Raw genomic sequence first — 12,493 nt, 5'->3', positions numbered from 1 at the left:
ACAAGCAGCTTCCAGGAGAATAAAAGTCTCTGTACCTGGCCTTGGGTTCTGACCTCAGAACCTGCCCTCTCTCCCCACACCTGCCTCCAAAGGCCTTTGGGCTCTGGGCATTCAAGAGCTAAACCGTTTGCATGCTCTGGAGAAAGGAAGATGGATCCCAGTGGAAACGAGCTCCTACTGTGCAACCCCTGTTCCCTTAATCCAAATAAGTGCATCCAAAGAATGTTGTTGCCTGAGCCAGACACTCCTGGACTGATGTCTTCAGCCATGTCATTAGGTCTATGCTGGACTTCTACCCCAGCAGTTCTCAGTTCATGGCATCCCAAGACTGGGAAAGGGCATCTGGCATGCTCTCCATCTGCTTGCCTTAATTTCAGACTATCTTCTCTCCCTTGTGTACCTTTTTTTGAGAATTTTCAATGAGCCAAGTGTTTCACCAAAACCAGTAACATTCTAGATCATGTTTAGTTCTTGCAACAACCCTACACGGCATGTGTTGTTATTGTGGTGCTGGCTTTACAGATGTGGAAACTGAAGCACAGAGAGTTTTGTGCACAACAAAGGTCACGTGGCTGGCATGCAGCAGAACTGGGATCTGCCTTTGGACTCTACGTTTTGGACACTGGTCTCCAGCTGATTGGAGGTACCTTTCACAAGCTGCCCCCAATCTTACCCTCCCATTGCAGAGGGTACTGAACCCTCAGGGCTAATGGCCTCAAAGTCACATTTTTCAGCTGGTGATGGCCTGTGAAGCTGATTACAGCCATGTGTCATTTCCCAAGACTGAGGAGCTCAGATGCAAAAACCAACACATTACCTCTACCTTGGCTCCTGGGCAATGGCATTCAGCTGACTCCAACAGCTGAGAGCCCCAGGTTTCTGAGGTTTTCTAAGGAAAAAAGGAAGTGTATCTGGCTTCCTGCTCAGTCTGGGCCTGGCTAACCACATCCCCACATCCCGCCTGGGCTCAGCATGGTGGCCAGGGCCTGATTAGTAATAACACTACTGGGTTCTTCTTGTATGTAAAGTCTCCATGTTTTCCTAGGGCCTACTTATGGACCCACAGCTCTGTGACAAACATGGCCTCATGTATCCGGAAGATACCCTCATGAGCCAGAGGGAGAGGAGTGGCCACAGGGACCCTTCGCCTTCTTCAAATGGTGGATTCTGATTCACAGAGGGGAGACTGGGTTTACCAGAAGTGAGAGCAAGAACTGGAACTCAGGTCGTATTATCTGCCAGGAGGCCATTTTCACAAGACCCCTCTACTGCTCACCTGGTCCAAGGAAGAATGAATGAGTTTCTAAGCCTCTCAAGGCAGCTGGACTAGAGGTGGCTCCTGGGCCAGGGAAAGCAATGGGCCTGGTGGGAAAGAGCGAGACAGTTGGAGTGAACGGCTTGGCCGTTATCTGCAGGCCTGCCAGCCTTGCCATCCGCCGGCCCCTCCTCCTTCTCTGCCCTCTCCTGAGATAACACAGCGGCTGCTCTGGACACACTGGCTGCCTATGGTCTCCGCCTTTCCTCCATGCTGGGATCCAAACACCAGATAGCAAAGATACTGTTTGCCTAGAGGGCTTAGTGTTAACCCCATGCTAGCCTGGCTGTGCTGGCCTCCACAGCAAGCCCCAGCAAGGGATTTCTCTCTTCCTTGCCTGCCTCACACAGATCCACTCAGCAGAGAGCTGACCAGGCAAGCCTTCAAGGTAAACAGGCATGTCTCACTGAGCAGGGGTCACGTAGCTGACTCCAGCCTTCTCAAAGGGCCTCCCCAGGCTAGATCAGGGCCTTAGAATTTCCTTTGAGATAGCCCAGCAAGATGGGTAAGTCCTGGGAAGATAGACAGGGACTCCAATTCCCTCCTCACAGCCCCATCTCCTAACTTTGCCCTTCCAGGCACTCTGCCCTGAGCCCTTCCCCTCCATTGGCTTCTATGAGCCCCTGCTCTCTGCAAGGAACCTCCATTCAGACCTGCCCAGACAAGCCCCTAGGGTTCACTTTCCTACAGTCTTCTGGGCCTGCCCCTGGTGAATAGCTTCTGCAGAGAACATCAGGGCTGGAAGGACCCCCAGCAATTCACATGTAAGGAAACTGCAACCCAGAGAGGCTAAGTGGCAGATCCAGGGCCACCTTTTGGTAATAGCAGAGCCAGACTAGTTTCCAGGAATTCTAAGAAATATTCACTCCACCAACCTGCCACAGAAAGTCAAATTGAGGTAATTGGGATGGTAGGTGGGGCTGGGTGGAGAACAAGTTCACCCGCTTACAGAATGAGGAAACTGAGGCCCAGGAGGACAAGGGGCTTCCCAAGGCCCCACGTTCACACCGTCTGTTAGTGTGATCTCTTAGATACACACTGAATACAGGAGAGGCCCTTAATCCTATTGGTGAGGCTGGGGCCTCAATTAGTCACCTATTAACAAGCGGCACTGAAGATCCTTCTCCAGGGCTTCCACAAATCCTGCTGACCGCAGGTACTCTATCTCTGTTCCTTGGAGAATTGCTCCTCCTGTGGACTCAGTTCCCAACTCAGAAAAAAAGCCAATGAATCTGAAAAGGAATAAAGGCCAGATAGTACTTTCATTTTAAACAATTTTTAATGAAGAAAGTTCTCAATTATTGGGGTGGCCAAACCACCAGTTGCTTGTAGAACTCGAGCTCATCTGTCAGTGGCGGGTACCTTGGCTCCAGAAGACCTGGCTTTACATTCCAGCTGTGTGAACGTGGCCCCTTTCAAGCTTCTTGGCCTCTTTGAGCCTCGATTTTCTCATCCATCAGATGGGAACATTACCTCCCTTTCTGCCTCTTTGTGAGACTGAGATTAGAAAATGGGTGTAAAAGAATGCTGTGATTTGTAAGGTGTTCTGCAAACATAAGCAATTGCTTCCTATTAATATAACATTGTCCTGGTGTTTGAGAAAGGCCCTTTGTTGGGGAGTGGTAGGGGATTTGGGTAACTCAGCTGGGTTGCTCCCACCAGCCTGATTGAAGGAGCCCCAGTCCTGGTCACTGAAGCTTCTCTCTCATTGTGCCTGGCTCATTCCATCAGCTTTTCCTGAATACTGCACCCTGCGGCTCACCCACCCCATGTCCCGCAGTCCCTCTCCCCAGCACTTTCCAGCCCACCCTGACCACAGAGGAGGGAGCCCTCAAGGGCCTCAGGAAAGGGCTTCCCCCTGCCTTCTCCCAAGCCCAGCTCTCCTCTGATGGGCCAGTTCATAGGGCAACCTTGGGGAAGCTGGCATGGCCCCCCCTTTCCCTGCAGAGGTGTCAGAGAATGAACCAGAGGCTGACTGACCCTGGTCTTTAAGGAAGAGGAGAACCCCAGTCCTCTCCGGTTGGTTAGGGGCTTTTTGTGGGGAGGCTGGAGGTGGGCTTGGGCCAGCCTGGTGGCAACCACCCGTTGGCACCTCGCATTTTCAGAGCCCCGCACTAAATCAGAGGGAGGCAGGACACCAGCATTTACCTGTCCTCGTCCATGCTAGTGGCTACTTCTCATAACCAAGGAAGGTAGTATTATCTCCGCTTAACAGATGAGTAGAAACAGGTTCCAAGATGCTAGGAAACATAGTCACAATCACATAAGACAGAAGGGACCGAATAGGAATATAAATCCAGGATCCTTGCCCCTTTGCTTGGGTGTGGGGGTGGATCAAATGCAGCACGGTCATTTCCTGAGTCTATATATAGCAGGTTTGCTGGAGTAGATGAAAAGAAAAGTAAGCAAAAATTTCCATGGACTTCTGGATTTTTTTATTACGATCTCATGATAAATACTGGAAGTGAATAGAAAAAGTAAAAATAGTTGCTGTTAAGGTAGATATCTGTGATATTGTGTTCTCAGTAAAACACACCAAAAGGACTCCTTCCTAACAATTTCCTGTTCCCAAAGTGAGCAGCTGATGTATATAAACACTACCAACTAATGCACTGACCACTGACCATGCACATACCCTGCTACAGGAACATTCTTGTTTAATCTCCCAACAGCCCATGCAACAGGTACTACTGTTCCCTGTTTCACAGATGAGGAAACTGAGGTGCAAAAGTGGTTTCCTTCAGGTCACTGAGGTAGTTAGAAAACTTGAATCCCAACAGTCTCATATTGGAGGCTGCACCTTGACCATTAAATTTAATACTACCAGCTCTGAGACTTCCTGGACCAAGGATGGAGCTTGAGTCAATGCAGGTACCCACTGTGCTTGCGCTTGAGTGTCAGTAAGCACTCAGGAGCCACTGAATGGAATGGAGTGAAGGAAGTGATGAGTAGGAGGCAGATGGATGACTTGCTGGAGGGTCTTGGGGGTGACTCAGGTTGAGTTGGCCATAAGCAAGGTGTTCTAGATCCTTCTAACTGCCACTTTATGAGGGCAAGATGGGGGTGGCCGGCAGATGCAGACAGCTTCAAAGGATCAGGCTCTACCTGAATGAGCTGCAGCTCAGTCCTCAACCTGGATCCCGCCCGTCCTGCTTCAGAGTTGCTAGCCATCCAGGAATGACAATGACAGTCTGATGTCACCTCCAACGACCAAGGATGGGCTGAAGGACCAGACAGACATCTGCCACAGTGAGGCTGAGGCCAAGAGGAACACCCACAAGCATCTGCTGCACACTGACACTGGAAGGCAACCAGGTGAGGCTGGTGAGGCTTCTGCTCTGGGTGTTACCACCTCAGAGTATCTCGGAGATGACTGTGGTTCCCACTTCTCTGTAGAGGAAAGTCCCCTGGACCCCTCCAACCTGTTATCCCAACCAGCCCACCATCACCCCATTCTTTTCCTCCTTCCAGGTCCCCCCTCTTCCTTCCCTCTGCCCCCACAATCCAGCCCCTGCCAGTCTCCGCAGCCCCATCTCTCATTACTGCATCCTTCCCCATCTGGGTCTCACAAAACACCACTACTTTATTTTTCCCCAAAATACCCAACTCTCTTTTGCTTCCTCACTGCTTTCATCCGTATTATCTCCTCTGCCCAGGGTGCTCTTTCCTTGTACGTCTCTCAGTTGTCTAGTCAATCCTGCTCACACTTCAGAAAGTCTTTCCCAACCATCAGGAAGGCTAGGTCCTTGCCATATGCTTCCATAGCATATCGTACCTTGGACCATGATTCATTTATTTATTTTGACTGTCCACAAGGGCACAGACTGTATCTGTTTTGTTCATTCCTCTCTCCCTATTCTCTAGCACAGCACCTGGCAATATAGCAATTGTCCTTTAATATTTTTAAACTCTCAGATATAGTGCAATTCAGACTCAAGTTCCTTCAGGGAGGCTGAGGAAGACAATGCAGAAAAAGCAGGGCAGGGAGTTCTTGAATTAGCTTAAACATGTCCCCACAAGGCTCTCCTGGGGCTGGAAACCCTTTCCCAGGTGCCCAGGTCCCAGGAGACCAGGTGAGAGTCAGAACCACCATGCCCACTGCTTTTGCTACGGAAGGCCCCGCTCCAAGGGTGGAAAGTCCTGTATTTCAGCTCGGGCCATCGCCCAGCTGGCTTCTTGCAGGGGCAGAGGCAGACAGTAAGGGGGAGATCTATACGCCACCCGGGCCTTGGCCCACTGAAAGCAAGTCTCAGTGCAGAAACCCCATGCTTCCCTCGGCGCACACAGCCCTCCAGCCCCACCCCCACAGACCAGCGGCATGAACCCAGGCTTGTGTAAACAAGGCCTCAGGAAAGCAAGCATCTTATCTGTTATCAGTTCTTTCTCCAGCTCAGCAACTAGGCTGGAACAGCAGCCAGGAGGTGGGAGCCGGCCAGACTCCTCCCCTTTTCTCCTTTATCTTCTCTGGCGGGCGAGCCCCTCCTCCCCAAGGGCTTGAGCTCCCCGGGGTCCCCGCTCACAGCCAGCTGGACATGGGAGGCAGCCCTATCTTAACAACCTGAGTCAAGGCCGAGTCTCTGATTGTCTGCACTGGGGAGGCTCCCCACTCCCTCCTTCCTTCCCTCCCAGTTCCCTCAGGATGGTGGCACAGATGTGTTTTTCTTGTTAAAGGAGATGGGGAGGGGTGGTGGGCCGCAGTCGGGAAATCTGTTGAAGTGTGTGGGGTGCCCATGGGGTCCTAAGTTCTGGCTTTGCACCGGGACAGGGACAAGAGGGTTGCATTGTGGCCCTGATGTTCAAATATCCAGTTGGAACCAGATGGAGGAGGATTCATTAAGTGCAAGGTCTCTTCCTGCTCCAAAATCCTGGCTGCGTGGGAAGGTTGTTGGCTGGAGTGAGTCTCACTGTCTGCCTGTCTCCTCTTTGGACTTCTAATTACATAAGTCTTGTACTGACCCAGAAAGAGGGGGTGGCCGGCTAATACTCTCCAGACTGTCATATTACACCAGAGGCATTCCAGCTTGACAAAAAATCGGCGAGTCTGAGGCATCAGGTTCCGTGAAATGAAAATATCTGTGCCACATCCCTAAGAAAACAGATTTCTATACTTCTCAGACCAACCAGCTGTGACAGGAATGGCACGCTCCTGCCCCTCAGGCAACCACACACCTTTCTCTCCCCCCACCATAGTCCAGGACCCCTAGAGAAGGTCAAACAGGGCGAGTGGATTCATGCCCCAAAAGCAAGACAGATGAGGTACCAATGGTGTGGAGCACCTGGGATTTACAACAGTAAAGTGACACCCAAAACCTGCCGGGAGAGGAATGTTTGGAGATGGACATGATCCCTGGATGAAAATAAACCAAAGCCCTAACTAAAGGCAGACAGCCAGAGGTCTTGAAACTACGATACTGTGTCACTTCATTTCATGGCGATGAGAGTGATAAATGCATGATTCTAAGATGCTTCTGAAAAGGACGTGGGGGAAAGCAAGAGCTTAAGAAGTCAGCCCTGCGGCTAGAATAGGGTAGGCGAGCTATGACCCACCAGCCAATTCCAACCCTCTGCCTGTCTTTGCAAATAAAGTTTTACTGCAACACAGCCACATTGATGGTTAACATACTGCCTATGGCTGTTTTCATCCTACAACAGGCATGAAGAGTTGTAACAGAGACTGCACAGTATGGCCTACAAAGCCCAAGATATTTAACATCTGCCCTTTACAGAAAGTTTTGCTGACTCCCAGGCTAGACCAAAAGGGAAAACATATGAAAACATAACATCCCACAGCAGCAGGTGAAGTCTCTCCTACCTTGTTCCACCCAAGAGCTACAGGTTCTCCAAGGATGTCCACCTCCACACCTGAAGATACCAGAGTGTGGGACACAGATACTCCTTGGCTGAGGCAAGAAGGGTCAAACTGCATCCTAAGCCCATTTATAATTCATTCAGCAGCAAATATATGTTGAAAGGCCATTCTAGGCCCTTGGGATACACCTGTGAATGAAACTGACCAAGACTCATCCCTCATGGCACTTATGTTCTAGTGACTGGTTAATCACTCCACCCCAGATTGTCTGCATCTGGATTATGAGGCCTCTACATGTCACAAGAATTAGTGAGGCTGGACCCCAATATAGCCTGAAGAAGAACTGACTTCAAGGACCTTTGGGTGGCAGACTTTATTCTTCTTCATTGGAGGAGAATTACGCTTCCCTCTCCCAGGGGACTGGAGGCTTGGCCATATGACTTGCTTTGGCCAATGAAATATGAGCAGCAGTGACTTGTGTGTCTTCCAGACAGAAGTTTTAAGATTCAGTGAGCAATTCATTATGTCAGTTTCTTCCCTCTGCTGTGAAACCATCAGTGTCCCAGATCAGAGTCCCTGTGTCCCTCCATCAGCCCAGGAGTGAAAATCACTGAGCAGACCTCCAGCCAACACCCAACAGGCATGTGGTACAAATGAAAAACAACCTTTGTTATTGTGAGCCACAAGATTTTGTGGTAGTTACCACAAGATAACCACACATACCCTGGCTTCATTTTTATACACTAGAGGTGTCCCAGTAAAACTGACTTTAAGTCTTTATTCTATTTCCCCACTGACTCTCACTGGGAAAATAATCACCTGATTCCAGTAGATCACATTGAATTCTCCATAGATTGCATGTACCCTGCACCTCTCTTCCTGCACAGCCCAGGGCTCCCCAAGGACTTTTTATTATGCTTGACTGTCACACTCACAACATCCCATTCCTTCTCTTTGTGACCCTTAAGGGACAGCGTCTTGTAGATTTGGGTTGTAATATCACATTTTTTTTAAAGATGGACCCATCTAATTCACACTTCCATATCCTACCCTAAGAATTCTAGGTGAGTGCACTGGTTATAAAAAAATATATAGCCATGCCTTCACCTGTTGATCTTACTAGTTCAAAGTCATATACATCAAATTTACTTGTGCCTATTACGGAGCCAGACCACATCTGTGCATCTGTGCCCAGCTCTGTGACTTTTCTCTTCCTCATCCTATACTCTTAAGTCCAATGTTCCATGTGGGCCCATTTTGTCCCATCTCTACAAGGAACACAGTTTTCCTCTGTGGCCAACCTTTCTTGTTCTTTAATACATGACCCCATTTTTTCCTTGTCAAAACATCTGTCTCCTGGGCTTCTGCTCACCTTTCCTCTGACTCTGTTACTTCCCCGGCCAGCTAAGGACAAGCTGCAGGGGTTCGCTGGAGTTCCCAAAGCTGGAATCCCCAGGCTGGAAAGATTAGTGTGTGTGCTTATGGAGAAATATCAGAGCACTTCTCCAAGCCAGGTCTGAGGCTGCCATCTGTGCCGTTTGGCAGGAAGGAGGCTGAAACCTGAGTTGGTGTGGGAGACAGGTTAGTGACCTTTGCATCACATGGCAGACATATTTATGGGGCCATTGGCAGAGCAAGATGGAAAGCCACGGGTGGACCTAGTAGGTAGGGCAGGTGAGGAAATAAACAGATTATCATAACGTCAACAAGGTACCAGAAGCTCTGGTCCCCCTCCTAGCCCAGACTGCCTCTCTTCCAGGAGACACCGAAAGAAGGGGTCTATCCTTGTCTTCCTGGGAATCCTGACGAGCCAGGAGTGGGAAGGAGAGAAGGCAAGATTAAGGGAGAGACAAAGGAGCACCCTTCCAGAGCCTCATCCCACCTCCACCCTGCCCCACAGCTGCCCATCCTAGTACAAGTTCTCAGGCCCAGAAACAGGGGGGGGAGATGGAAGGGTGGGGCTCACTCCCTCCCAGAGCAGACAGGGTGGAAGCAATGGAAATTCCTCAGTCGTCTCTCCGTTCATGAACCAATAGATGTGACAGCCCTCCATACACTGTGAAACACTACACAAATGTAATCATCACTCAGGTACCTCTTGTTCACTCTTTCTTGCTCCAGGGGTCAGCCCAGGTTCTGCCAACCCCAGGGCTCTATGTCTCCCTAATGGCACAGGGCCCGGACACATGCCAGGCTTGCACTTTGAGTGCCATGTCTCCCTGTCCCCTTCCTGGCCAGAAGGCTCATTCTTTGGTTCCACACACCCAAGTCGCCACCTGTCCTGAAACCAGAGCCCACTCCTACTCCCCTGCACTGCACATTCATCCAGCTGGGGCCAGCAGAGGCCTACCCAGTCTGAACCCCACACTGACACAGAGAGGGGCATGTACGGGATTCCCTGGATGGCTTTCAACAAAGCTCTGAAGTTAGTGAGTTGTCTCCCTTGTCCCATCACCTCTCCTTTTCCACCCCAGCCCTCTCTCCCCAGGCTGCATATGTTCTCCGGCTGATCGCATCATGGAGCTCCACTGTGCAGCCCACCTTCCTTAGGCAGCACCCCAAACTCCAGGCCTTTAATGGCTTCTTCAAACCCACCAGTTCTGTGACCCATCCTCTCAAGCTCTGCTCTTCTCTTACTGGCAGCCACCTAACTTCTATAAGGCCTCATTAAATACTTACTAAGTATCCAGCACCATGGTGAGTGATGTGTGGCTATCAAATGGGACCTGGTCCTTGCCTTCGAGGGAGTTACATAAACATACATACCTGGAGAAAGAGAATCATTCAGGACTGTTGAGGCATGAGTGGAGCTCTGTGTTATATATATTCTAGGAGTTCCATGTAGTTCTATGGAGCTCAGAAGTGGGGCCCAGTCCTTCATGGAAGACAAATTTCATCTGGACAGAGAGGATGGGTTAGGCCTTGCTGTCCTAACACATTCCAGAGAGATGAAACCCTATCCCGTTAGTGAAAGACCTCCAGGGCTGGAGGCTCACAGCAGCCCAACAATCTGGCGGGCTGGTTTCCCTTTGGTCTCTCTCAAACACACTGTCCACTGCAGCCCAAGCTCCCTGCTTGTCCCCAGGAGACAGAGAACAGCTGGTCACCAGCCTCAGTGCAATCACCCTGAGTGGATGAGCAGCAGTGATGTCGCTGAGAATTGGGAAACCCAGCCCCAGGAAGCCCTCCCGAAAGGGCTGAGTGAACAGCTCTTGCTAGTCATCTGATAGCAGCCTCTGGTTTCTGTGATTGACGGACATTTAATTAACCATCATACCAGCAAGGGGGTGGGAGGTGTTTGCGGTTCTGCTGGAGACAAGAGAATCCCACGGGTTCTGGGTTAGTGAGGATGGTTAGGAATGAAAACATGGCCAGGTCGTGAGAGGAGGTGGCCCCACAGTCCCAGAGGCCGGAAGTCTAAGCTTCCAGACCGAGGAGGCTGCAAAATGCATGTGGTTCTGTTGTGGCTGGTGGGCATGGGCCCAGCCAGTGTGACTGGTGGCCTGGCTAACTCCCCAGAGGCACAGAGAGGGTGCCTCAGGGAGGGCTGGCCACGGAGGGAGCAGCCCTGCCTGGCCTCAGGGCTGTGCATCATCCAGATGGCTTCCTGAGAGAACCACAGAAAGAGCCAGGAGGGGAAGGATGTCATCTTCCTGTCCCTTCCCATCCCCTCATTTGAGCCTGCCACAGCCACCATAACTGCTAACACTTACTGTGCACTGACTGCGTGCTCCTCACCATGCCGAGAGCTCCTTTGACCCACCCCTCTTTGCAAGTCTGTGAAATGGGTTGGGCATGAATCCCCACCCCAGACATGAGCAAACTTCAGGAGGTTTGGTAATTTTCCCAGTGCCACACAGCAAGAAGCAGCCCCGAAGCCCCAGGTGGGTCTCCTGCTCCAGGTTCCCTCATACCACATGATCTCGCTAAATCCGGGCAGGCTCTCCATGAGGATTCTCACTTTAACTACCTGCATATCACAAGGGAGGCTCTTGAAGTTCAAATGGGTCAAGTGACTTCCCCAAGGTTATGCAAGGAGCAAGGGATAAAGTGAGGATTGAACCCCAGGCTACTCAACTTCAGAGCCCACACTAGTAATCACCACCCCCTGATGCCTCCCTTCACAGTCCCACCCACACAAGGAGCAGAGGGGCATTCAGCCTATTTCTTCCAAAAAGAGCTGTCTTCTCAGAGAATAACATGATCGGTAGCATGGAAAAGCGCATAGGGAAACACACCTAGATGAGCACAGGTTCACAGAACGGGGCTCCTGGGACCAGGGGGGAATGTGGCAGACACAGAGACAGAGCCATGCTGGGTAGTCCACAAACTAGTAGGTAGGTGGACTTCTCATTTCATCTGCTCCTCTGCATCCCCCAATTTTAAAAACAGGTCTCTGTTTAATGTCAAGTGGGCACAGAACATCTTTGAGTTGGGATATCATCATGCTTTTTTTTTTTTTTTTACTGCTTATTGTGGGTGAATTGTTACTGCGTAGGAAGCAAACATACCTCATGGTAAAGCGTAAAGGCACACATGCCAAGAGGCTATGTCCCCAAACACCAATACACTGTCACAACAGTCAATGTGCCATGGGAGACCCCCAGTTCACACAAAGGGAAGGCAGGGGAGCCACAGAGTAAGAGGGTTTGCAAAGGACCTCATTTTCTGACCTGCCAGCCTCACTCTTCCTGTTTCCACAACCCAGGAAGGTCAACCTGGTTCCAGTGAGACTGAGTCTTGTAAGAGGAGCCAAGACAGGAGCAGAAAGATACATGATGAAGGGCCAGTTCCTATCCAAACCCCACCCCACAAAGCATTTAAGTACCAGCTTCGTTTCCTGAGCTTCTGTTCTCTCTCTCCCTGCATGGACAGGAGAGGGGACTCTGGCAAGCCAGGGCCCAGCTCGGCTTCAAGGTCCCGAGGAGAAAGGCCTGGTGGTGCTTCAGGCCTGGGCCCATGCAACAGAGGCAGAGATGCAGCCCAGCTGCCTGGGATCAAAGCAAGCACAGCTGGAAACTTGGGCCAGGTCCCTTCCTGCTAAAACAAGGTACACAAGAAGCCCCTCACCGGCAGGTCTCTCCTGCAAGTCTGAACAAGTGTCCTTGCTGACACCTGGTCCTCTCAAGTGGTCCAGTGCTGTATTCCTCGTTCTATGATTTATTGTACCTTTGTCTCTAAGGCTTTTATTGCTTATATTGTCATTTAACTTTTCATGTCTATTACAACCTCCTTTAATATGAGAGGGAAGGGCTGGATTGCATTCATAGCTGCATCCTCCATTATACCCACAAGCACATAGTAGGTCTCAGCAGTTGCTTGTTCAGTGAGAGCTTGTACAGGGCAAGTTAGAACTTGCCACGTACTCT

At 50.5% G+C, this 12,493-nt stretch overlaps 1 long non-coding RNA gene across 2 annotated transcripts; it reads right to left on the bottom strand.

The window, feature by feature from the left end:
• Positions 1 to 2,483: 2,483 nt before the first annotated feature.
• On the bottom strand, positions 2,484 to 10,145 carry LOC130679679 (uncharacterized). Of its 2 annotated transcripts, none has more exons than XR_008992702.1 (3): positions 9,891 to 10,145; positions 3,464 to 3,555; positions 2,484 to 2,812 (listed from the first exon to the last, which is right to left on the bottom strand). It is a non-coding gene; the product is annotated as an uncharacterized LOC130679679 (long non-coding RNA). The 2 variants fall into 2 exon arrangements; XR_008992701.1 differs by lacking the exon at positions 9,891 to 10,145 and adding an exon at positions 4,421 to 4,620.
• Between the last annotated feature and the right edge of the window lie 2,348 nt (positions 10,146 to 12,493).

The sequence above is a fragment of the Manis pentadactyla genome, chromosome 11 (assembly GCF_030020395.1).
Source record: "Manis pentadactyla isolate mManPen7 chromosome 11, mManPen7.hap1, whole genome shotgun sequence".
Taxonomy (NCBI): domain Eukaryota; kingdom Metazoa; phylum Chordata; class Mammalia; order Pholidota; family Manidae; genus Manis; species Manis pentadactyla.
The sequence above is the reverse complement of the archived record's forward strand: the minus strand, read 5'-3'. Positions and strand labels throughout refer to the sequence as shown.